Below are 24,025 nucleotides of genomic sequence, written 5' to 3'. Positions count from 1 at the left end.
TCCTGGAATATTTGGTACTAGAGACTTGGTGGCCAGGTCTTTTTGGTGGCCTTCCTTGTCGAGGGATGTGCGTTCTTTTGTGCAGTCTTGTGGGGTTTGTGCTCGGGCTAAGCCTTGCTGTTCTCGGGCCAGTGGATTGTTGTCACCTTTGCCTATCCCGAAGAGGCCTTGGACGCACATTTCCATGGACTTTATTTCTGATCTCCCTGTCTCTCAAAAAATGTCCGTCATCTGGGTTGTGTGTGATCGCTTTTCTAAAATGGTTCATCTGGTACCCTTGCCTAAGTTGCCTTCCTCCTCTGAGTTGGTCCCTCTGTTTTTTCAGAATGTGGTTCGTTTGCATGGGATTCCTGAGAACATCGTTTCTGACAGGGGATCCCAGTTTGTGTCTAGATTTTGGCGGACGTTCTGTGCTAAGATGGGCATTGATTTGTCCTTTTCGTCTGCATTCCATCCTCAGACGAATGGCCAGACTGAACGAACTAATCAGACCTTGGAAACTTATTTAAGGTGTTTTGTTTCTGCTGATCAGGATGACTGGGTTACCTTTTTGCCGCTGGCCGAGTTTGCCCTTAATAATCGGGCTAGTTCTGCTACCTTGGTTTCTCCTTTCTTTTGTAATTCGGGGTTTCATCCTCGTTTTTCCTCTGGTCAGGTGGAACCTTCTGATTGTCCTGGAGTGGACATGGTGGTGGATAGGTTGCATCGGATTTGGAGTCATGTGGTGGACAATTTGAAGTTGTCCCAGGAGAAGGCTCAGCAGTTTGCTAATCGCCGTCGCCGCGTGGGTCCTCGACTTCTTGTTGGTGACTTGGTGTGGTTGTCTTCTCGTTTTGTTCCTATGAAGGTCTCGTCTCCTAAGTTCAAGCCTCGGTTCATCGGTCCCTATAGGATCTTGGAAATTCTTAACCCTGTGTCGTTTCGTTTGGATCTCCCGGCATCGTTTGCTATTCATAATGTGTTCCATCGGTCGTTGTTGCGGAAGTATGAGGTACCTGTTGTTCCTTCGCTTGAGCCTCCTGCTCCAGTGCTGGTGGAGGGAGAATTGGAGTATGTTGTGGAGAAGATCTTGGATTCTCGTGTTTCCAGACGGAAACTCCAGTATTTGGTCAAGTGGAAGGGTTATGGTCAGGAGGATAATTCTTGGGTGGTTGCCTCGGATGTTCATGCTGATGATTTGGTTCGCGCTTTTCATAGGGCTCATCCTGGTCGCCCTGGTGGTTCTCGTGAGGGTTCGGTGACCCCTCCTCAAGGGGGGGGTACTGTTGTGAGTTCTGTTTTTGGGCTCCCTCTGGTGGTTACTGATGGTACTGGGTGACTTGTCTTTCCTGGGTCTCTGGGTTCCACCTGTTCTATCAGGATATGGGAGTTTCCTATTTAACCTGGCTTTGCTGGCATTTCCTCGCCGGTTATCAATGTATCCAGTGTGTCTTGTTACCTCTGCTCCCTGCTCCTAGAACCTTCTGGTCAAGCTAAGTTTGGATTTTCCTGTTTTGGTGTTTTGCTTTATTTGGTTTTTAGTCCAGCCTGCAGATATGTGTTTCTTGCTGCTGGTTGCTCTAGTGGGCTGAAATTGCTCCTCATGTACCATGAGTTGGCACATGAGTTCAAGTAATTTCAGGATGGTTTTTTGAAGGGTTTTTCGCATTTATAACCACCCTCTGCTTTCTATCACTTAGCCAGTTACTAACCCATTTACACACATTTTCCCCCAGACCAAGCATTCTCATTTTGTGTACCAACCTCTTGTGCGGCACGGTATCAAACGCTTTGGAAAAATCGAGATATACCAGGTCCAATGACTCACCGTGGTCCAGCCTATAGCTTACCTCTTCATAAAAACTGATTAGATTGGTTTGACAGGAGCGATTTCTCATAAACCCATGCTGATATGGAGTTAAACAGTTATTCTCATTGAGATAATCCAGAATAACATCCCTCAGAAACCCTTGCTGGAGCAGATCGCTTTGGAAGCAGCTAGAAGCTCCAGACAGACTGTAACCTCAGCACCCACCATGAGGGAACTCCCCAGAGTGTCCCACAAAGACTTTAAGCCCTTTAATGAGGCTGCAGGCGACATTGAGGGCTTCTTCCAGGACTTTGAGCATCAGTGTTGATTAATGGAAGTCCCTGAAAGGGAGCGAGTTCGACATCTTGTGGGGTTCTTAGAGGGTGGAGCTGCTGAAGCCTATAGAGCTATGGACCCTCGGGGGAACTGTGAGTATGCGGCGATTAAACAGACTATTCTAGAACATTATGCTATGTTAAACCTTGTTATCTTATTCTTATAATTATGCTAACATACAAAATTAGCATATGCTTTAATCCCACTGCTGCCAGTATTATGCGGTCTTGAAATGTTTTTGTACTTATTCTTATGATTTTGCTAACATGCAAATTAACATGTGATTTAATCTTTTGTATTTGTATAATTTTGCGGTTTTCAGTTAAGATAAGGAATCGTAAAAATCATGCTGTTAAAGGTAGCATGGCCGAGTGGTCTAAGGCGCTGGATTTAGGTTCCAGTCTCTTTGGAGGCGTGGGTTCAAATCCCACTGCTGCCAGTAGGTCTTCAGAACCTTTTGATCTAATTCTTATGATTTTGTATTTGCATGAGTGTGTGGATTTCTGTTTAGGAAAAGACAGTTGATAGAATCATTGGTTTTTCCTATTGTTTAGAGACTTAACCATTTTACAACAGACCTGTAGGTTCAAATCCCACTGCTGCCAGTAGTAAGAGTTCCTTAAAACCTTTTTATCTTATTCTTATAACTATGCTAACATACAAAATTAGCATATGCTTTAATCCCACTGCTGCCAGTATTATGAGGTCTTGAAATGTTTTTGTACTTATTCTTATGATTTTGCTAACATGCAAATTAGCATGTGATCTAATCTTCTTTTGTATTTGTATGATTTTTCGGTTTTCAGTTAAGATAAAGACCGTTGATAGAATCATTGGTTTTTCCTAATGTTTAGAGACATGCCCTTTTTCCAACATGCACTGATTTTAAATGTTGTCAAATGTACTTCACTTACTCTAAGGAAGCCTACTTAATCATGCTGAGTATGACTCAGCAGTATGAGTTCTTGAAAATCTTTTGATCTTATTCTTATAATTATGAAAACAGACAAAATTTGCATGTGCTTTCATCCCACTGCTGCCAGTATGATATGTGCTTGAAAATTGTTTTGAACTTACTCTTATGATTTTACTAACATACAAACTTACATGTGTTTTAATCTTCTTTTGTATTTGCTTAAGTGTTTTCTTTCTGGTTAAGATAAAAACAGTTGATAGAATTATTGTTTTTTTCCTAATATTTAGAGACATGTCTGTCATGATATGTACTTTTGCCCTGTCCTGTATTTGAATAATATGCCATTTGATGTATGTAACTGTTCTCTGGTTTCTATTAGCTGTAATTTATGTATTTTCTTGTGCTGGGAGTTCACCTGTAACAATATGTCTCCTTCCCCCAATACTTGCAGCCCTAAGCTATAATGTAATTAAGGTTTGTCAACACCACTAGTGAAGAATAGCCATTCTTTCTCACAGCAGGTGGCTAGTCATATGTACATACTAGATAGACTAAGAGGAGCCGACCAGTCTAGAATCTTCAGGTGGACCCAACCATTGAATAGAAGGTGTGACCCCCACCCCCCTTCATGGGCGGATCCCAGGAGCTCAGACAATCCATTCTTATTTTTGAGATCAGATGTGAGTTGATCCTTAAAGGGGAAGGAGTGGGGATTCTTAGCTGAGGCAAGACCCCACGTCCATCTGTGACTGCGGAAGCGAACGGGATGAGACTTGAGCTGAGGACATATCTCGTCGTTTGTGAGATTGTTTTGGGATCCCTTGGACTCATGTGGACTATTGCTTTGTTAGCTGGCACAAGGATTATCGGGAGGTGCCCCCGAACCTGTTCTGTTGGACTCGTGGAAGGACTATTGTTTCGTTTATCGGGTGCGGGATTACTGGAAAGCACCTCCAGATCTGTTTATTTCCTTGGGCTTATTGTGGACTTCTGGTGGACTTGAAGGACATTATGGATATTTGATGTTGTATGCTCCCTGCTTTAATAAATCTCATTGGATCATCCCTCGGCCTGTTGTCCCTTCCTGCTCTGCTGTACACCCCGTCACAAACTGGTTGGCAGCAGTGGGATCAGAGCAGAAGGAATGGAGGACAAAGGCCCATCAACATTGGGAACCAGCACCGCAGAGTACAAGAGCTGGACTGCGATGAACCTACAAACAAAGGCCCATGAAGTAGGAGTCCGTTTTAAAGGACTCTCCAAGGAGCAGCTAATTGAGGCTTTGGAAGGAGTTCGCCTGCAAGATGACACTGAGGAAGGATCCTCACAGCAAATGGAGGAAAGACTGCAGCCGGAGGTAAATACCCAAAAAAGTCAGTGGGTTGTGTGGTACGAGGAGGAGTTGGCATTTCTGGGAGAAGAGGCCACCATAGACGATAAGAGGAAGGCCATTCACAGAGCTCAGGAGATGGCATTGCTGGAGCAGATCGCTTTGGAAGCAGCTAGAAGCTCCAGACAGACTGTAACCTCAGCACCCACCATGAGGGAACTCCCCAGAGTGTCCCACAAAGACTTTAAGCCCTTTAATGAGGCTGCAGGCGACATTGAGGGCTTCTTCCAGGACTTTGAGCATCAGTGTTGATTAATGGAAGTCCCGGAAAGGGAGCGAGTTCGACAGCTTGTGGGGTTCTTAGAGGGTGGAGCTGCTGAAGCCTATAGAGCTATGGACCCTCGGGGGAACTGTGAGTATGCGGCGATTAAACAGACTATTCTAGAACATTATGCTATGTTAAACCTTGTTATCTTATTCTTATAATTATGCTAACATACAAAATTAGCATATGCTTTAATCCCACTGCTGCCAGTATTATGCGGTCTTGAAATGTTTTTGTACTTATTCTTATGATTTTGCTAACATGCAAATTAACATGTGATTTAATCTTTTGTATTTGTATAATTTTGCAGTTTTCAGTTAAGATAAGGAATCGTAAAAATCATGCTGTTATAGGTAGCATGGCTGAGTGGTCTAAGGCGCTGAACTTAGGCTCCAGTCTCTTTGGAGGCGTGGGTTCAAATGCCAGTGTATTTCTACTTTGAAACTTTTTAGCTTATATTTATGATTTTGTTAATAGAAAAATTAGCATGTGTTTTATTATTTTGTATTTGTATGAGTCCATGCTTTGCTGTTTTGCAAAAGACAGTAGATAGAATCATTGCTTTTTCCTTTTTGCTTAGAGACCTATCCATTTTCCACCTTGAAGAAGTTAAACTGTAGGAAAATTCACTAAACTTACTCTAAGGAAGCTTTTTTTATGTAGTATATTAGGGTAGCATGGCCGAGCGGTCTAAGGTGCTGGATTAAGGCTCCAGTCTCTTCAGAGGCGTGGGTTCAAATCCCACTGCGGCCAGTAGGTCTTCAGAACATTTTGATCTAATTCAAATGATTTTGCATGAGTGTGTGGGTTTCTGTTTAGGAAAAGACAGTTGATAGAATCATTGTTTTTTCCTATTGTTTAGAGACTTAACCATTTTACAACAGACCTGTAGGTTTAAATCCCACTGCTGCCAGTAGTAAGAGTTCCTTAAAACCTTTTTATCTTATTCTTATACATACGCTAATATACAAAATTAGCATATGCTTTAATCCCACTGCTGCCAGTATTATGCGGTCTTGAAATGTTTTTGTACTTATTCTTATGATTTTGCTAACATGCAAATTAACATGTGATTTAATCTTTTGTATTTGTATAATTTTGTGGTTTTCAGTTAAGATAAGGAATCTTAAAAATCATGCTGCTAAAGGTAGCATGGCCGAGTGGTCTAAGGCGCTGGATTTAGGCGCCAGTCTCTTTGGAGGCGTGGGTTCAAATCCCACTGCTGCCAGTGTATTTTTTCTTTGAAACTTTTTAGCTTATATTTATGATTTTGCTAATAGAACAATTAGCATGTGTTTTATTATTTTGTATTTGTATAAGTGCATGCAAAAGACAGTAGATAGAATCATTGCTTTTTTCTTTTTGCTTAGAGACCTATCCATTTTCCACCTTGAAGAAGTTAAAATGTATGAAAATTCACTAAACTTACTCTAAGGAAGCTTTTTTCATGTAGTATATTAAGGTAGCATGGCCGAGTGGTCTAAGGCGCTGGATTAAGGCTCCAGTCTCTTCAGAGGCGTGGGTTCAAATCCCACTGCTGCCAGTAGGTCTTCAGAACATTTTGATCTAATTCAAATGATTTTGTATTTGCATGAGTGTTTCTGTTTAGGAAAAGACAGTTGATAGAATCATTGTTTTTTCCTATTGTTTAGAGACTTAACCATTTTACAACAGACCTGTAGGTTTAAATCCCACTGCTGCCAGTAGTAAGAGTTCCTTAAAACCTTTTTATCTTATTCTTATACATAAGCTAACATACAAAATTAGCATATGCTTTAATCCCTCTGCTGCCAGTATTATGCGGTCTTGAAATGTTTTTGTACTTATTCTTATGATTTTGCTAACATGCAAATTAACATGTGATTTAATCTTTTGTATTTGTATAATTTTGCGGTTTTCAGTTAAGATAAGGAATCGTAAAAATCATGCTGAAAAAGGTAGCATGGCCGAGTGGTCTAAGGCGCTGGATTTAAGCTCCTGTCTCTTTGGAGGCGTGGGTTCAAATCCCACTGCTGCCAGTGTATTTTTACTTTGAAACTTTTTAGCTTATATTTATGATTTTGCTAATAGAAAAATTAGCATGTGCTTTATTATTTTGTATTTGTATGAGTGCATGCTTTGCTGTTTTGCAAAAGACAGTAGATAGAATCATTGCTTTTTCCTTTTTGCTTAGAGACCTATCCATTTTCCACCTTGAAGAAGTTAAAATGTAGGAAAATTCACTAAACTTACTCTAAGGAAGCTTTTTTCATGTAGTATATTAAGATAGCATGGCCGAGCGGTCTAAGGCGCTGGATCAAGGCTCCAGTCTCTTCAGAGGCGTGGGTTCAAATCCCACTGCTGCCAGTAGGTCTTCGGAACATTTTGATCTAATTCAAATGATTTTGTATTTGCATGAGTGTGTGGGTTTCTGTTTAGGAAAAGACAGTTGATAGAATCATTGTTTTTTCCTATTGTTTAGAGACTTAACCATTTTACAACAGACCTGTAGGTTTAAATCCCACTGCTGCCAGTAGTAAGAGTTCCTTAAAACCTTTTTATCTTATTCTTATACATACGCTAACATACAAAATTAACATATGCTTTAATCCCACTGCTGCCAGTATTATGCGGTCTTGAAATGTTTTTGTACTTATTCTTATGATTTTGCTAACATGCAAATTAACATGTGATTTAATCTTTTGTATTTGTATAATTTTGTGGTTTTCAGTTAAGATAAGGAATCTTAAAAATCATGCTGCTAAAGGTAGAATGGCTGAGCAGTCTAAGGCGCTGGATTAAGGCTCCAGTCTCTTCAGAGGCGTGGGTTCAAATCCCACTGCTGCCAGTAGGTCTTCAGAACCTTTTGATCTAATTCTTATGATTTTGTATTTGCATGAGTGTGTGGATTTCTGTTTAGGAAAAGACAGTTGATAGAATCATTGGTTTTTCCTATTGTTTAGAGACTTAACCATTTTACAACAGACCTGTAGGTTCAAATCCCACTGCTGCCAGTAGTAAGAGTTCCTTAAAACCTTTTTATCTTATTCTTATAACTATGCTAACATACAAAATTAGCATATGCTTTAATCCCACTGCTGCCAGTATTATGAGGTCTTGAAATGTTTTTGTACTTATTCTTATGATTTTGCTAACATGCAAATTAGCATGTGATCTAATCTTCTTTTGTATTTGTATGATTTTTCGGTTTTCAGTTAAGATAAAGACCGTTGATAGAATCATTGGTTTTTCCTAATGTTTAGAGACATGCCCTTTTTCCAACATGCACTAATTTTAAATGTTGTCAAATGTACTTCACTTACTCTAAGGAAGCCTACTTAATCATGCTGAGTATGACTCAGCAGTATGAGTTCTTGAAAATCTTTTGATCTTATTCTTATAATTATGAAAACAGACAAAATTTGCATGTGCTTTCATCCCACTGCTGCCAGTATGATATGTGCTTGAAAATTGTTTTGAACTTACTCTTATGATTTTACTAACATACAAACTTACATGTGTTTTAATCTTCTTTTGTATTTGCTTAAGTGTTTTCTTTCTGGTTAAGATAAAAACAGTTGATAGAATTATTGTTTTTTTCCTAATATTTAGAGACATGTCTGTCATGATATGTACTTTTGCCCTGTCCTGTATTTGAATAATATGCCATTTGATGTATGTAACTGTTCTCTGGTTTCTATTAGCTGTAATTTATGTATTTTCTTGTGCTGGGAGTTCACCTGTAACAATATGTCTCCTTCCCCCAAAACTTGCAGCCCTAAGCTATAATGTAATTAAGGTTTGTCAACACCACTAGTGAAGAATAGCCATTCTTTCTCACAGCAGGTGGCTAGTCATATGTACATACTAGATAGACTAAGAGGAACCGACCAGTCTAGAATCTTCAGGTGGACCCAACCATTGAATAGAAGGTGTGACCCCCACCCCCCTTCATGGGCGGATCCCAGGAGCTCAGACAATCCATTCTTATTTTTGAGATCAGATGTGAGTTGATCCTTAAAGGGGAAGGAGTGGGGATTCTTAGCTGAGGCAAGACCCCACGTCCATCTGTGACTGCAGAAGCGAACGGGATGAGACTTGAGCTGAGGACATATCTCGTCGTTTGTGAGATTGTTTTGGGATCCCTTGGACTCATGTGGACTATTGCTTTGTTAGCTGGCACAAGGATTATCGGGAGGTGCCCCCGAACCTGTTCTGTTGGACTCGTGGAAGGACTATTGTTTCGTTTATCGGGTGCGGGATTACTGGAAAGCACCTCCAGATCTGTTTATTTACTTGGGCTTATTGTGGACTTCTGGTGGACTTGAAGGACATTATGGATATTTGATGTTGTATGCTCCCTGCTTTAATAAATCTCATTGGATCATCCCTCGGCCTGTTGTCCCTTCCTGCTCTGCTGTACACCCCGTCACAAACTGGTTGGCAGCAGTGGGATCAGAGCAGAAGGAATGGAGGACAAAGGCCCATCAACATTGGGAACCAGCACCGCAGAGTACAAGAGCTGGACTGCGATGAACCTACAAACAAAGGCCCATGAAGTAGGAGTCCGTTTTAAAGGACTCTCCAAGGAGCAGCTAATTGAGGCTTTGGAAGGAGTTCGCCTGCAAGATGACACTGAGTAAGGATCCTCACAGCAAATGGAGGAAAGACTGCAGCCGGAGGTAAATACCCAAAAAAGTCAGTGGGTTATGTGGTACGAGGAGGAGTTGGCATTTCTGGGAGAAGAGGCCACCATAGACGATAAGAGGAAGGCCATTCACAGAGCTCAGGAGATGGCATTGCTGGAGCAGATCGCTTTGGAAGCAGCTAGAAGCTCCAGACAGACTGTAACCTCAGCACCCACCATGAGGGAACTCCCCAGAGTGTCCCACAAAGACTTTAAGCCCTTTAATGAGGCTGCAGGCGACATTGAGGGCTTCTTCCAGGACTTTGAGCATCAGTGTTGATTAATGGAAGTCCCGGAAAGGGAGCGAGTTCGACATCTTGTGGGGTTCTTAGAGGGTGGAGCTGCTGAAGCCTATAGAGCTATGGACCCTCGGGCGAACTGTGAGTATGCGGCGATTAAACAGACTATTCTAGAACATTATGCTATGTTAAACCTTGTTATCTTATTCTTATAATTATGCTAACATACAAAATTAGCATATACTTTAATCCCACTGCTGCCAGTATTATGCGGTCTTGAAATGTTTTTGTACTTATTTTTATGATTTTGCTAACATGCAAATTAACATGTGATTTAATCTTTTGTATTTGTATAATTTTGCGGTTTTCAGTTAAGATAAGGAATCGTAAAAATCATGCTGTTAAAGGTAGCATGGCCGAGTGGTCTAAGGCGCTGGATTTAGGCTCCAGTCTCTTTGGAGGCATAGTAACATAGTTAGTAAGGCCGAAAAAAGACATTTGTCCATCCAGTTCAGCCCCACTGCTCAAATCCCACGGTTCAAATCCCACTGCTGCCAGTGTATTTTTACTTTGAAACTTTTTAGCTTATATTTATGATTTTGCTAATAGAAAAATTAGCATGTGTTTTATTATTTTGTATTTGTATGAGTGCATGCAAAAGACAGTAGATAGAATCATTGCTTTTTCCTTTTTGCTTAGAGACCTATCCATTTTCCACCTTGAAGAAGTTAAACTGTAGGAAAATTCACTAAACTTACTCTAAGGAAGCTTTTTTTTGTGTAGTATATTAGGGTAGCATGGCCGAGCGGTCTACGGCGCTGGATTAAAGCTCCAGTCTCTTCAGAGGCGTGGGTTCAAATCCCACTGCTGCCAGTAGGTCTTCAGAACATTTTGATCTAATTCAAATGATTTTGTATTTGCATGAGTGTGTGGGTTTCTGTTTAGGAAAAGACAGTTGACAGAATCATTGTTTTTTCCTATTGTTTAGAGACTTAACCATTTTACAACAGACCTGTAGGTTTAAATCCCACTGCTGCCAGTAGTAAGAGTTCCTTAAAACCTTTTTATCTTATTCTTATACATACGCTAATATACAAAATTAGCATATGCTTTAATCCCACTGCTGCCAGTATTATGCGGTCTTGAAATGTTTTTGTACTTATTCTTATGATTTTGCTAACATGCAAATTAACATGTGATTTAATCTTTTGTATTTGTATAATTTTGTGGTTTTCAGTTAAGATAAGGAATCTTAAAAATCATGCTGCTAAAGGTAGCATGGCCGAGCGGTCTAAGGCGCTGGATTAAGGCTCCAGTCTCTTCAGAGGCGTGGGTTCAAATCCCACTGCTGCCAGTAGGTCTTCAGAACCTTTTGATCTAATTCTTATGATTTTGTATTTGCATGAGTGTGTGGATTTCTGTTTAGGAAAAGACAGTTGATAGAATCATTGGTTTTTCCTATTGTTTAGAGACTTAACCATTTTACAACAGACCTGTAGGTTCAAATCCCACTGCTGCCAGTAGTAAGAGTTCCTTTAAAACCTTTTTATCTTATTCTTATAACTATGCTAACATACAAAATTAGCATATGCTTTAATCCCACTGCTGCCAGTATTATGAGGTCTTGAAATGTTTTTGTACTTATTCTTATGATTTTGCTAACATGCAAATTAGCATGTGATCTAATCTTCTTTTGTATTTGTATGATTTTTCGGTTTTCGGTTAAGATAAAGACCGTTGATAGAATCATTGGTTTTTCCTAATGTTTAGAGACATGCCCTTTTTCCAACATGCACTAATTTTAAATGTTGTCAAATGTACTTCACTTACTCTAAGGAAGCCTACTTAATCATGCTGAGTATGACTCAGCAGTATGAGTTCTTGAAAATCTTTTGATCTTATTCTTATAATTATGAAAACAGACAAAATTTGCATGTGCTTTCATCCCACTGCTGCCAGTATGATATGTTCTTGAAAATTGTTTTGAACTTACTCTTATGATTTTACTAACATACAAACTTACATGTGTTTTAATCTTCTTTTGTATTTGCTTAAGTGTTTTCTTTCTGGTTAAGATAAAAACAGTTGATAGAATTATTGTTTTTTTCCTAATATTTAGAGACATGTCTGTCATGATATGTACTTTTGCCCTGTCCTGTATTTGAATAATATGCCATTTGATGTATGTAACTGTTCTCTGGTTTCTATTAGCTGTAATTTATGTATTTTCTTGTGCTGGGAGTTCACCTGTAACAATATGTCTCCTTCCCCCAATACTTGCAGCCCTAAGCTATAATGTAATTAAGGTTTGTCAACACCACTAGTGAAGAATAGCCATTCTTTCTCACAGCAGGTGGCTAGTCATATGTACATACTAGATAGACTAAGAGGAGCCGACCAGTCTAGAATCTTCAGGTGGACCCAACCATTGAATAGAAGGTGTGACCCCTACCCCCCTTCATGGGCGGATCCCAGGAGCTCAGATAATCCATTCTTATTTTTGAGATCAGATGTGAGTTGATCCTTAAAGGGGAAGGAGTGGGGATTCTTAGCTGAGGCAAGACCCCACGTCCATCTGTGACTGCGGAAGCGTACGGGATGAGACTTGAGCTGAGGACATATCTCGTCGTTCGTGAGATTGTTTTGGGATCCCTTGGACTCATGTGGACTATTGCTTTGTTAGCTGGCACAAGGATTATCTGGAGGTGCCCCCGAATCTGTTCTGTTGGACTCGTGGAAGGACTATTGTTTCGTTTATCGGGTGCGGGATTACTGGAAAGCACCTCCAGATCTGTTTATTTCCTTGGGCTTATTGTGGACTTCTGGTGGACTTGAAGGACATTATGGATATTTGATGTTGTATGCTCCCTGCTTTAATAAATCTCATTGGATCATCCCTCGGCCTGTTGTCCCTTCCTGCTCTGCTGTACACCCCGTCACAAACTGGTTGGCAGCAGTGGGATCAGAGCAGAAGGAATGGAGGACAAAAGCCCATCAACATTGGGAACCAGCACCGCAGAGTACAAGAGCTGGACTGCGATGAACCTACAAACAATGGCCCATGAAGTAGTAGTCCGTTTTAAAGGACTCTCCAAGGAGCAGCTAATTGAGGCTTTGGAAGGAGTTCGCCTGCAAGATGACACTGAGGAAGGATCCTCACAGCAAATGGAGGAAAGACTGCAGCCGGAGGTAAATACCCAAAAAAGTCAGTGGGTTGTGTGGTACGAGGAGGAGTTGGCATTTCTGGGAGAAGAGGCCACCATAGACGATAAGAGGAAGGCCATTCACAGAGCTCAGGAGATGGCATTGCTGGAGCAGATCGCTTTGGAAGCAGCTAGAAGCTCCAGACAGACTGTAACCTCAGCACCCACCATGAGGGAACTCCCCAGAGTGTCCCACAAAGACTTTAAGCCCTTTAATGAGGCTGCAGGCGACATTGAGGGCTTCTTCCAGGACTTTGAGCATCAGTGTTGATTAATGGAAGTCCCGGAAAGGGAGCGAGTTCGACATCTTGTGGGGTTCTTAGAGGGTGGAGCTGCTGAAGCCTATAGAGCTATGGACCCTCAGGGGAACTGTGAGTATGCGGCGATTAAACAGACTATTCTAGAACATTATGCTATGTTAAACCTTGTTATCTTATTCTTATAATTATGCTAACATACAAAATTAGCATATGCTTTAATCCCACTGCTGCCAGTATTATGCGGTCTTGAAATGTTTTTGTACTTATTCTTATGATTTTGCTAACATGCAAATTAACGTGATTTAATCTTTTGTATTTGTATAATTTTGCGGTTCCAAAGCGATCTGCTCCAGCAATGCCATCTCCTGAGCTCTGTGAATGGCCTCCCTCTTATCGTCTATGGTGGCCTCTTCTCCCAGAAATGCCAACTCCTCCTCGTACCACACAACCCACTGACTTTTTTGGGTATTTACCTCCAGCTGCAGTCTTTCCTTCATTTGCTGTGAGGATCTTTCCTCAGTGTCATCTTGCAGGCGAACTCCTTCCAAAGCCTCAATTAGCTGCTCCTTGTAGAGTCCTTTAAAACGGACTCCTACTTGACAGGGAGAAGGACTTGTATAGATTATCGTCTTTTGAATAAGATTACCGTAAAATATCAGTATCCTTTGCCATTGTTGACTGATTTGTTTGCTTGCATTAAGGGGGCTAAATGGTTCACTAAGATTGATCTTCGGGGTGCGTATAATCTTATACGAATAAAGCAAGGTGATGAGTGGAAAACCGCATTTAATACGCCTGAGGGCCATTTTGAGTATTTGGTAATGCCTTTTGGACTTTCTAATGCTCCTTCAGTCTTCCAGTCCTTTATGCACGATATTTTCCGTGAATATCTGGATAAATTTATGATTGTGTATTTGGATGATATTTTGGTTTTTTCTGATGACTGGGAGTCTCATGTTCAGCAGGTCAGGAAGGTGTTTCAGGTCCTGCGGGCCAATTCCTTGTTTGTAAAAGGCTCAAAGTGTCTCTTTGGAGTCCAGAAGATTTCTTTCTTGGGGTATATTTTTTCCCCTTCTACTATTGAGATGGATCCCGTCAAGGTTCAGGCTATTTGTGACTGGACGCAGCCTACATCTCTTAAGAGTCTACAGAAGTTCTTGGGCTTTGCTAATTTCTATCGTCGTTTTATAACTAATTTTTCTAGTGTTGTTAAGCCTTTGACGGATTTGACTAAGAAGGGTGCTGATGTTGCTAATTGGTCTCCTGCGGCTGTGGAGGCCTTTCAGGAACTTAAGCGCCGGTTTTCTTCTGCTCCTGTGTTGCGTCAGCCAGATGTTTCGCTCCCTTTTCAGGTTGAGGTTGATGCTTCCGAGATTGGAGCGGGGGCGGTTTTGTCACAGAGAAGCTCCGATGGCTCAGTGATGAAGCCATGCGCGTTTTTTTCTAGAAAGTTTTCGCCGGCTGAGCGGAATTATGATGTTGGTAATCGGGAACTTTTGGCCACGAAGTGGGCATTTGAGGAGTGGCGTCATTGGCTAGAGGGTGCTAGACATCGTGTGGTGGTCTTGACTGATCACAAAAATTTGATTTACCTTGAGTCTGCCAGGCGTCTGAATCCTAGACAGGCTCGTTGGTCACTGTTTTTCTCTCGTTTCAATTTTGTGGTTTCATACCTGCCAGGTTCAAAGAATGTGAAGGCGGATGCTCTTTCTAGGAGTTTTGTGCCTGACTCCCTTGGAAATTCTGAGCCCTCTGGTATCCTTAGGGATGGGGTGATTTTGTCTGCTGTCTCCCCAGACTTGCGACGTGCTTTGCAGGAGTTTCAGGTGGGTAAACCTGATCGTTGTCCGCCTGAGAGACTGTTTGTTCCGGATAATTGGACCAGTAGAGTCATCTCCGAGGTCCATTCTTCTGCGTTGGCAGGTCATCCTGGAATATTTGGTACTAGAGACTTGGTGGCCAGGTCTTTTTGGTGGCCTTCCTTGTCGAGGGATGTGCGTTCTTTTGTGCAGTCTTGTGGGGTTTGTGCTCGGGCTAAGCCTTGCTGTTCTCGGGCCAGTGGATTGTTGTCACCTTTGCCTATCCCGAAGAGGCCTTGGACGCACATTTCCATGGACTTTATTTCTGATCTCCCTGTCTCTCAAAAAATGTCCGTCATCTGGGTTGTGTGTGATCGCTTTTCTAAAATGGTTCATCTGGTACCCTTGCCTAAGTTGCCTTCCTCCTCTGAGTTGGTCCCTCTGTTTTTTCAGAATGTGGTTCGTTTGCATGGGATTCCTGAGAACATCGTTTCTGACAGGGGATCCCAGTTTGTGTCTAGATTTTGGCGGACGTTCTGTGCTAAGATGGGCATTGATTTGTCCTTTTCGTCTGCATTCCATCCTCAGACGAATGGCCAGACTGAACGAACTAATCAGACCTTGGAAACTTATTTAAGGTGTTTTGTTTCTGCTGATCAGGATGACTGGGTTACCTTTTTGCCGCTGGCCGAGTTTGCCCTTAATAATCGGGCTAGTTCTGCTACCTTGGTTTCTCCTTTCTTTTGTAATTCGGGGTTTCATCCTCGTTTTTCCTCTGGTCAGGTGGAACCTTCTGATTGTCCTGGAGTGGACATGGTGGTGGATAGGTTGCATCGGATTTGGAGTCATGTGGTGGACAATTTGAAGTTGTCCCAGGAGAAGGCTCAGCAGTTTGCTAATCGCCGTCGCCGCGTGGGTCCTCGACTTCTTGTTGGTGACTTGGTGTGGTTGTCTTCTCGTTTTGTTCCTATGAAGGTCTCGTCTCCTAAGTTCAAGCCTCGGTTCATCGGTCCCTATAGGATCTTGGAAATTCTTAACCCTGTGTCGTTTCGTTTGGATCTCCCGGCATCGTTTGCTATTCATAATGTGTTCCATCGGTCGTTGTTGCGGAAGTATGAGGTACCTGTTGTTCCTTCGCTTGAGCCTCCTGCTCCAGTGCTGGTGGAGGGAGAATTGGAGTATGTTGTGGAGAAGATCTTGGATTCTCGTGTTTCCAGACGGAAACTCCAGTATTTGGTCAAGTGGAAGGGTTATGGTCAGGAGGATAATTCTTGGGTGGTTGCCTCGGATGTTCATGCTGATGATTTGGTTCGCGCTTTTCATAGGGCTCATCCTGGTCGCCCTGGTGGTTCTCGTGAGGGTTCGGTGACCCCTCCTCAAGGGGGGGGTACTGTTGTGAGTTCTGTTTTTGGGCTCCCTCTGGTGGTTACTGATGGTACTGGGTGACTTGTCTTTCCTGGGTCTCTGGGTTCCACCTGTTCTATCAGGATATGGGAGTTTCCTATTTAACCTGGCTTTGCTGGCATTTCCTCGCCGGTTATCAATGTATCCAGTGTGTCTTGTTACCTCTGCTCCCTGCTCCTAGAACCTTCTGGTCAAGCTAAGTTTGGATTTTCCTGTTTTGGTGTTTTGCTTTATTTGGTTTTTAGTCCAGCCTGCAGATATGTGTTTCTTGCTGCTGGTTGCTCTAGTGGGCTGAAATTGCTCCTCATGTACCATGAGTTGGCACATGAGTTCAAGTAATTTCAGGATGGTTTTTTGAAGGGTTTTTCGCTGACCGCGCAGTTCACTTTTGTATCCTCTGCTATCTAGCTTTAGCGGGCCTCATTTTGCTGAAACTGTTTTCATACTGCGTATGTGCTTTCCTCTCATTTCACCGTCATTATATGTGGGGGGCTGCTATTTCTGTGGGGGATTTCTCTGGAGGCAAGAGAGGTCTGTGTTTCTTCTAATAGGGGAAGTTAGATCTTTGGCTGGAGCGAGACGTCTAGGATCATCGTAGGCACGTTCCCCGGCTACTTTTATTTGTGTGTTAGGTTCAGGGTCGCGGTCAGCTCAGGTTCCATCGCCCTAGAGCATGTTTGTATCTGTGCTTGTCCTTTAGTGATCCCCTGCCATTGGGATCATGACAGACATCCAGGCCTCTCTTGAACCCCTCGACTGAGTTCACCATCACCACCTCCTCAGGCAAGCAATTCCAGATTCTCACTGCCCTAACAGTAAACAATCCTCTTCTATGTTGGTGGAAAAACCTTCTCTCCTCCAGACGCAAAGAATGCCCCCTTGTGCCCGTCACCTTCCTTGGTATAAACAGATCCTCAGCGAGATATTTGTATTGTCCCCTTATATACTTATACATGGTTATTAGATCGCCCCTCAGTCATCTTTTTTCTAGACTAAATAATCCTAATTTCGCTAATCTATCTGGGTATTGTAGTTCTCCCATCCCCTTTATTAATTTTGTTGCCCTCCTTTGTACTCTCTCTAGTTCCATTATATCCTTCCTGAGCACCGGTGCCCAAAACTGGACACAGTACTCCATGTGCGGTCTAACTAGGGATTTGTACAGAGGCAGTATAATGCTCTCATCATGTGTATCCAGACCTCTTTTAATGCACCCCATGATCCTGTTTGCCTTGGCAGCTGCTGCCTGGCACTGGCTGCTCCAGGTAAGTTTATCATTAACTAGGATCCCCAAGTCCTTCTCCCTGTCAGATTTACCCAGTGGTTTCCCGTTCAGTGTGTAATGGTGATATTGATTCCCTCTTCCCATGTGTATAACCTTACATTTATCATTGTTAAACCTCATCTGCCACCTTTCAGCCCAAGTTTCCAACTTATCCAGATCCATCTGTAGCAGAATACTATCTTCTCTTGTATTAACTGCTTTACATAGTTTTGTATCATCTGCAAATATCGATATTTTACTGTGTAAACCTTCTACCAGATCATTAATGAATATGTTGAAGAGAACAGGTCCCAATACTGACCCCTGCGGTACCCCACTGGTCACAGCGACCCAGTTAGAGACTATACCATTTATAACCACCCTCTGCTTTCTATCACTAAGCCAGTTACTAACCCATTTACACACATTTTCCCCCAGACCAAGCATTCTCATTTTGTGTACCAACCTCTTGTGCGGCACGGTATCAAACGCTTTGGAAAAATCGAGATATACCACGTCCAATGACTCACCGTGGTCCAGTCTATAGCTTACCTCTTCATAAAAACTGATTAGATTGGTTTGACAGGAGCGATTTCTCATAAACCCATGCTGATATGGAGTTAAACAGTTATTCTCATTGAGATAATCCAGAATAACATCCCTCAGAAACCCTTCAAATATTTTACCAACAATAGAGGTTAGACTTACTGGCCTATAATTTCCAGGTTCACTTTTAGAGCCCTTTTTGAATATTGGCACCACATTTGCTATGTGCCAGTCCTGCGGAACAGACCCTGTCGCTATAGAGTCACTAAAAATAAGAAATAATGGTTTATCTATTACATTACTTAGTTCTCTTAGTACTCGTGGGTGTATGCCATCCGGACCCGGAGATTTATCTATTTTAATCTTATTTAGCCGGTTTCGCACCTCTTCTTGGGTTAGATTGGTGACCCTTAATATAGGGTTTTCATTGTTTCTTGGGATTTCACCTAGCATTTCATTTTCCACCGTGAATACCGTGGAGAAGAAGGTGTTTAATATGTTAGCTTTTTCCTCGTCATCTACAACCATTCTTTCCTCACTATTTTTTAAGGGGCCTACATTTTCAGTTTTTATTCTTTTACTATTGATATAGTTGAAGAACAGTTTGGGATTAGTTTTACTCTCCTTAGCAATGTGCTTCTCTGTTTCCTTTTTGGCAGCTTTAATTAGTTTTTTAGATAAAGTATTTTTCTCCCTATAGTTTTTTAGAGCTTCAATGGTGCCATCCTGCTTTAGTAGTGCAAATGCTTTCTTTTTACTGTAAATTGCCTGTCTTACTTCTTTGTTTAGCCACATTGGGTTTTTCCTATTTCTAGTCCTTTTATTCCCACAAGGTATAAACCGCTTACACTGCCTATTTAGGATGTTCTTAAACATTTCCCATTTATTATCTGTATTCTCATTTCTGAGGATATTGTCCCAGTCTACCAGATTAAGGGCATCTCTAAGCTGGTCAAACTTTGCCTTCCTAAAGTTCAATGTTTTTGTGACTCCCTGACAAGTCCCCCTAGTGAAAGACAGGTGAAACTGCACAATATTGTGGTCGCTATTTCCTAAATGCCCAACCACCTGCAGATTTGTTATTCTGTCAGGTCTATTAGATAGTATTAGGTCTAAAAGTGCTGCTCCTCTGGTTGGATTCTGCACCAATTGTGAAAGATAATTTTTCTTGGTTATTAGCAGAAACCTGTTGCCTTTATGGGTTTCACAGGTTTCTGTTTCCCAGTTAATATCCGGGTAGTTAAAGTCCCCCATAACCAGGACCTCATTATGGGTTGCAGCTTCATCTATCTGCTTTAGAAGTAGACTTTCCATGCTTTCTGTTATATTTGGGGGTTTGTAACAGACCCCAATGAGAATTTTGTTACCATTTTTCCCTCCATGAATTTCAGCCCATATGGACTCGACATCCTCATTCCCTTCGCTAATATCCTCCCTTAAAGTGGACTTTAGACAAGACTTTACATAGAGACAAACCCCTCCTCCTCTCCGATTTTTAGGATCCTTTCTAAACAGACTGTAACCCTGTAAGTTAACTGCCCAGTCATAGCTTTCATCTAACCATGTCTCGGTTATTCCCACTATGTCAAAGTTACCTGTAGATATTTCTGCTTCTAGTTCTTCCATCTTGTTTGTCAGGCTTCTGGCGTTTGCGAGCATGCAGTTTAGAGGATTTTGTTTTGTTCCAATCTCCTCACTGTGGATTGTTTTAGAAATGTTCTTACCTCCCTTCTGAGTATGTTTTCCTGGGTCGTCTTTGTTCGAGTCTAATGTTTTTCTTCCCGTCCCCTCTTCTTCTAGTTTAACGCCCTCCTGATGAGTGTAGCGAGTCTTCTGGCGAATGTGTGTTTCCCAGGTTTGTTGAGGTGTAGTCCGTCTCTGGCGAGGAGTCCATCATACCAGTAATTCACACCGTGGTCCAGGAATCCAAATCCTTGTTGTCTGCACCATCGTCTTAGCCAGTTGTTTGCATCAAGGATCCTGTTCCATCTCCTGGTGCCATGCCCGTCTACTGAAAGGATAGAAGAAAAAACTACCTGTGCATCCAGTTCCTTTACTTTCTTCCCCAACTCTTCAAAGTCCTTGCAGATTGTCGGTAGGTCCTTCCTTGCCGTGTCATTGGTGCCAACATGTATCAGAAGAAATGGGTGGACGTCCTTGGAGCTGAAGAGCTTTGGTATCCTATCGGTCACATCCTTGATCATCGCACCTGGAAGGCAGCATACTTCTCTTGCAGTTATGTCCGGTCTGCAGATGGCTGCTTCGGTGCCTCTCAGTAGTGAGTCTCCCACCACCACCACTCTTCGTTGCTTCTTGGCTGTACTTTTTGCTGTCACTTGTTGCTGTGTGCCCTTTTCTTTTTTGCTTGCTGGTATTGCTTCATTCTTAGGTGTGCCATCTTCATCCTCTACAAAGATTTGATATCGGTTCTTCAGTTGTGTGGTTGGTGATTTCTCCATGGTCTTCTTGCTTCTTTTGGTCACATGCTTCCACTCATCTGCTTTTGGAGGTTCTCTGACACTTTTTGCACCTTCTGTGACCAGTAGAGATGCTTCTGTTCTGTCTAGAAAGTCTTCATTCTCTTTGATGAGTTTCAAAGTTGCTATTCTTTCTTCCAGACCCCGCACCTTTTCTTCTAAAAGGGCCACTAGTCTACACTTCTGACAGGTGAAATTGGATTCTTCTTCTGGTCGATCTGTGAACATGTAGCACATGCTGCAGCTCACCATGTAGGTTGTCACATCTGCCATGTTGCTCCTAGATCCTGCTGACTTGCTGTGTGTTTTCCTTCTTGTGTAATCTACTCAGCCAAGCTCTCTTGCAATAATGTCCTACAGGCAAAAATTCTTACGGCGCGCGGTTTGGTGATGCTTTCGAAGCAGCTGGTCCCGGCTGTACCCAACGTTCTTCTAGCTTAGGGAGACTTCGCTTCTCCCGGAAGGCACCTGGAATATGCAAATTAGCCTCCTGAAGCTTGAATCCCTGGTTTGGTGATGCTTTCGAAGCAGCTGGTCCCGGCTGTACCCAACGATCTTCTAGCTTAGGGAGACTTCGCTTCTCCCAGAAGGCACCTGGAATATGCAAATTAGCCTCCTGAAGCTTGAATCCCTGGTTTGGTGATGCTTTCGAAGCAGCTGGTCCCGGCTGTACCCAACGATCTTCTAGCTTAGGGAGACTTCGCTTCTCCCAGAAGGCACCTGGAATATGCAAATTAGCCTCCTGAAGCTTGAATCCCTGGTTTGGTGATGCTTTCGAAGCAGCTGGTCCCGACTGTACCCAACGATCTTCTAGCTTAGGGAGACTTCGCTTCTCCCAGAAGGCACCTGGAATATGCAAATTAGCCTCCTGAAGCTTGAATCCCTGGTTTGGTGATGCTTTCGAAGCAGCTGGTCCCGGCTGTACCCAACGATCTTCTAGCTTAGGGAGACTTCGCTTCTCCCAGAAGGCACCTGGAATATGCAAATTAGCCTCCTGAAGCTTGAATCCCTGGTTTGGTGATGCTTTCGAAGCAGCTGGTCCCGGCTGTACCCAACGATCTTCTAGCTTAGGGAGACTTCGCTTCTCCCAGAAGGCACCTGGAATATGCAAATTAGCCTCCTGAAGCTTGAATCCCTGGTTTGGTGATGCTTTCGAAGCAGCTGGTCCCGGCTGTACCCAACGATCTTCTAGCTTAGGGAGACTTCGCTTCTCCCAGAAGGCACCTGGAATATGCAAATTAGCCTCCTGAAGCTTGAATCCCTGGTTTGGTGATGCTTTCGAAGCAGCTGGTCCCGGCTGTACCCAACGATCTTCTAGCTTAGGGAGACTTCGCTTCTCCCAGAAGGCACCTGGAATATGCAAATTAGCCTCCTGAAGCTTGAATCCCTGGTTTGGTGATGCTTTCGAAGCAGCTGGTCCCGGCTGTACCCAACGATCTTCTAGCTTAGGGAGACTTCGCTTCTCCCAGAAGGCACCTGGAATATGCAAATTAGCCTCCTGAAGCTTGAATCCCTGGTTTGGTGATGCTTTCGAAGCAGCTGGTCCCGGCTGTACCCAACGATCTTCTAGCTTAGGGAGACTTCGCTTCTCCCAGAAGGCACCTAGAATATGCAAATTAGCCCCCTGAAGCTTGAATCCCTGGTTTGGTGATGCTTTCGAAGCAGCTGGTCCCGGCTGTACCCAACGATCTTCTAGCTTAGGGAGACTTCGCTTCTCCCAGAAGGCACCTGGAATATGCAAATTAGCCTCCTGAAGCTTGAATCCCTGGTTTTCTCAAAAATAAGAATGGATTATCTGAGCTCCTGGGATCCGCCCATGAAGGGGGGTAGGAGTCACACCTTCTATTCAATGGTTGGGTCCACCTGAAGATTCTAGACTGGTCGGCTCCTCTAAGTCTATCTAGTATGTACATATGACTAGCCACCTGCTGTGAGAAAGAATGGCTATTCTTCACTAGTGGTGTTGACAAACCTTAATTACATTATAGCTTAGGGCTGAAAGTATTGGGGGAAGGAGACATATTGTTACAGGTGAACTCCCAGCACAAGAAAATACATAAATTACAGCTAATAGAAACCAGAGAACAGTTACATACATCAAATGGCATATTATTCAAATACAGGACAGGGCAAAAGTACATATCATGACAGACATGTCTCTAAATATTAGGAAAAAAACAATAATTCTATCAACTGTTTTTATCTTAACCAGAAAGAAAACACTTAAGCAAATACAAAAGAAGATTAAAACACATGTAAGTTTGTATGTTAGTAAAATCATAAGAGTAAGTTCAAAACAATTTTCAAGCACATATCATACTGGCAGCAGTGGGATGAAAGCACATGCAAATTTTGTCTGTTTTCATAATTATAAGAATAAGATCAAAAGATTTTCAAGAACTCATACTGCTGAGTCATACTCAGCATGATTAAGTAGGCTTCCTTAGAGTAAGTGAAGTACATTTGACAACATTTAAAATTAGTGCATGTTGGAAAAAGGGCATGTCTCTAAACATTAGGAAAAACCAATGATTCTATCAACGGTCTTTATCTTAACCGAAAACCGAAAAATCATACAAATACAAAAGAAGATTAGATCACATGCTAATTTGCATGTTAGCAAAATCATAAGAATAAGTACAAAAACATTTCAAGACCTCATAATACTGGCAGCAGTGGGATTAAAGCATATGCTAATTTTGTATGTTAGCATAGTTATAAGAATAAGATAAAAAGGTTTTAAGGAACTCTTACTACTGGCAGCAGTGGGATTTGAACCTACAGGTCTGTTGTAAAATGGTTAAGTCTCTAAACAATAGGAAAAAACAATGATTCTATCAACTGTCTTTTCCTAAACAGAAACCCACACACTCATGCAAATACAAAATCATTTGAATTAGATCAAAATGTTCTGAAGACCTACTGGCAGCAGTGGGATTTGAACCCACGCCTCTGAAGAGACTGGAGCCTTAATCCAGCGCCTTAGACCACTCGGCCATGCTACCTTAATATACTACATGAAAAGAGCTTCCTTAGAGTAAGTTTAGTGAATTTTCCTACATTTTAACTTCTTGAAGGTGGAAAATGGATAGGTCTCTAAGCAAAAAGGAAAAAGGAATTATTCTATCTACTGTCTTTTGCAAAACAGCAAAGCATGCACTCATACAAATACAAAATAATAAAACACATGCTAATTTTTCTATTAGCAAAATCATAAATATAAGCTAAGAAGTTTCAAAGTCATAATACATGGGCAGCAGTGGGATTTAAACCCACGCCTCCAAAGAGACTGGAGCCTAAATCCAGCGCCTTAGACCACTCGGCTATGCTACCTTTAACAGCATGATTTTTACGATTCCTTATCTTAACTGAAAACCGCAAAATTATACAAATACAAAAGATTAAATCACATGTTAATTTGCATGTTAGCAAAATCATAAGAATAAGTACAAAAACATTTCAAGACCGCAT

At 42.1% G+C, this 24,025-nt stretch overlaps 7 non-coding genes across 7 annotated transcripts; 6 read left to right on the top strand and 1 right to left on the bottom strand.

Moving 5' to 3' along the window:
- The first annotated feature begins 2,482 nt into the window (after positions 1–2,482).
- On the top strand, positions 2,483–2,564 carry TRNAL-UAG (transfer RNA leucine (anticodon UAG)). The gene has a single exon. It is a non-coding gene; the product is annotated as a tRNA-Leu (tRNA).
- A 3,278-nt stretch (positions 2,565–5,842) lies between these two features.
- Positions 5,843–5,924, top strand: TRNAL-UAG (transfer RNA leucine (anticodon UAG)). Its single transcript has one exon. It is a non-coding gene; the product is annotated as a tRNA-Leu (tRNA).
- Positions 5,925–6,157: 233 nt separating this feature from the next.
- On the top strand, positions 6,158–6,239 carry TRNAL-AAG (transfer RNA leucine (anticodon AAG)). The gene has a single exon. It is a non-coding gene; the product is annotated as a tRNA-Leu (tRNA).
- A 393-nt stretch (positions 6,240–6,632) lies between these two features.
- On the top strand, positions 6,633–6,714 carry TRNAL-UAA (transfer RNA leucine (anticodon UAA)). The gene has a single exon. It is a non-coding gene; the product is annotated as a tRNA-Leu (tRNA).
- Positions 6,715–10,392: 3,678 nt separating this feature from the next.
- On the top strand, positions 10,393–10,474 carry TRNAF-AAA (transfer RNA phenylalanine (anticodon AAA)). Its single transcript has one exon. It is a non-coding gene; the product is annotated as a tRNA-Phe (tRNA).
- A 399-nt stretch (positions 10,475–10,873) lies between these two features.
- TRNAL-AAG (transfer RNA leucine (anticodon AAG)) lies at positions 10,874–10,955 on the top strand. The gene has a single exon. It is a non-coding gene; the product is annotated as a tRNA-Leu (tRNA).
- A 12,522-nt stretch (positions 10,956–23,477) lies between these two features.
- Positions 23,478–23,559, bottom strand: TRNAL-AAG (transfer RNA leucine (anticodon AAG)). Its single transcript has one exon. It is a non-coding gene; the product is annotated as a tRNA-Leu (tRNA).
- Between the last annotated feature and the right edge of the window lie 466 nt (positions 23,560–24,025).

This window comes from Ranitomeya imitator, chromosome 4, assembly GCF_032444005.1.
Source record: "Ranitomeya imitator isolate aRanImi1 chromosome 4, aRanImi1.pri, whole genome shotgun sequence".
NCBI lineage: Eukaryota > Metazoa > Chordata > Amphibia > Anura > Dendrobatidae > Ranitomeya > Ranitomeya imitator.
This window is presented reverse-complemented; position numbering and strand designations above follow the sequence as displayed.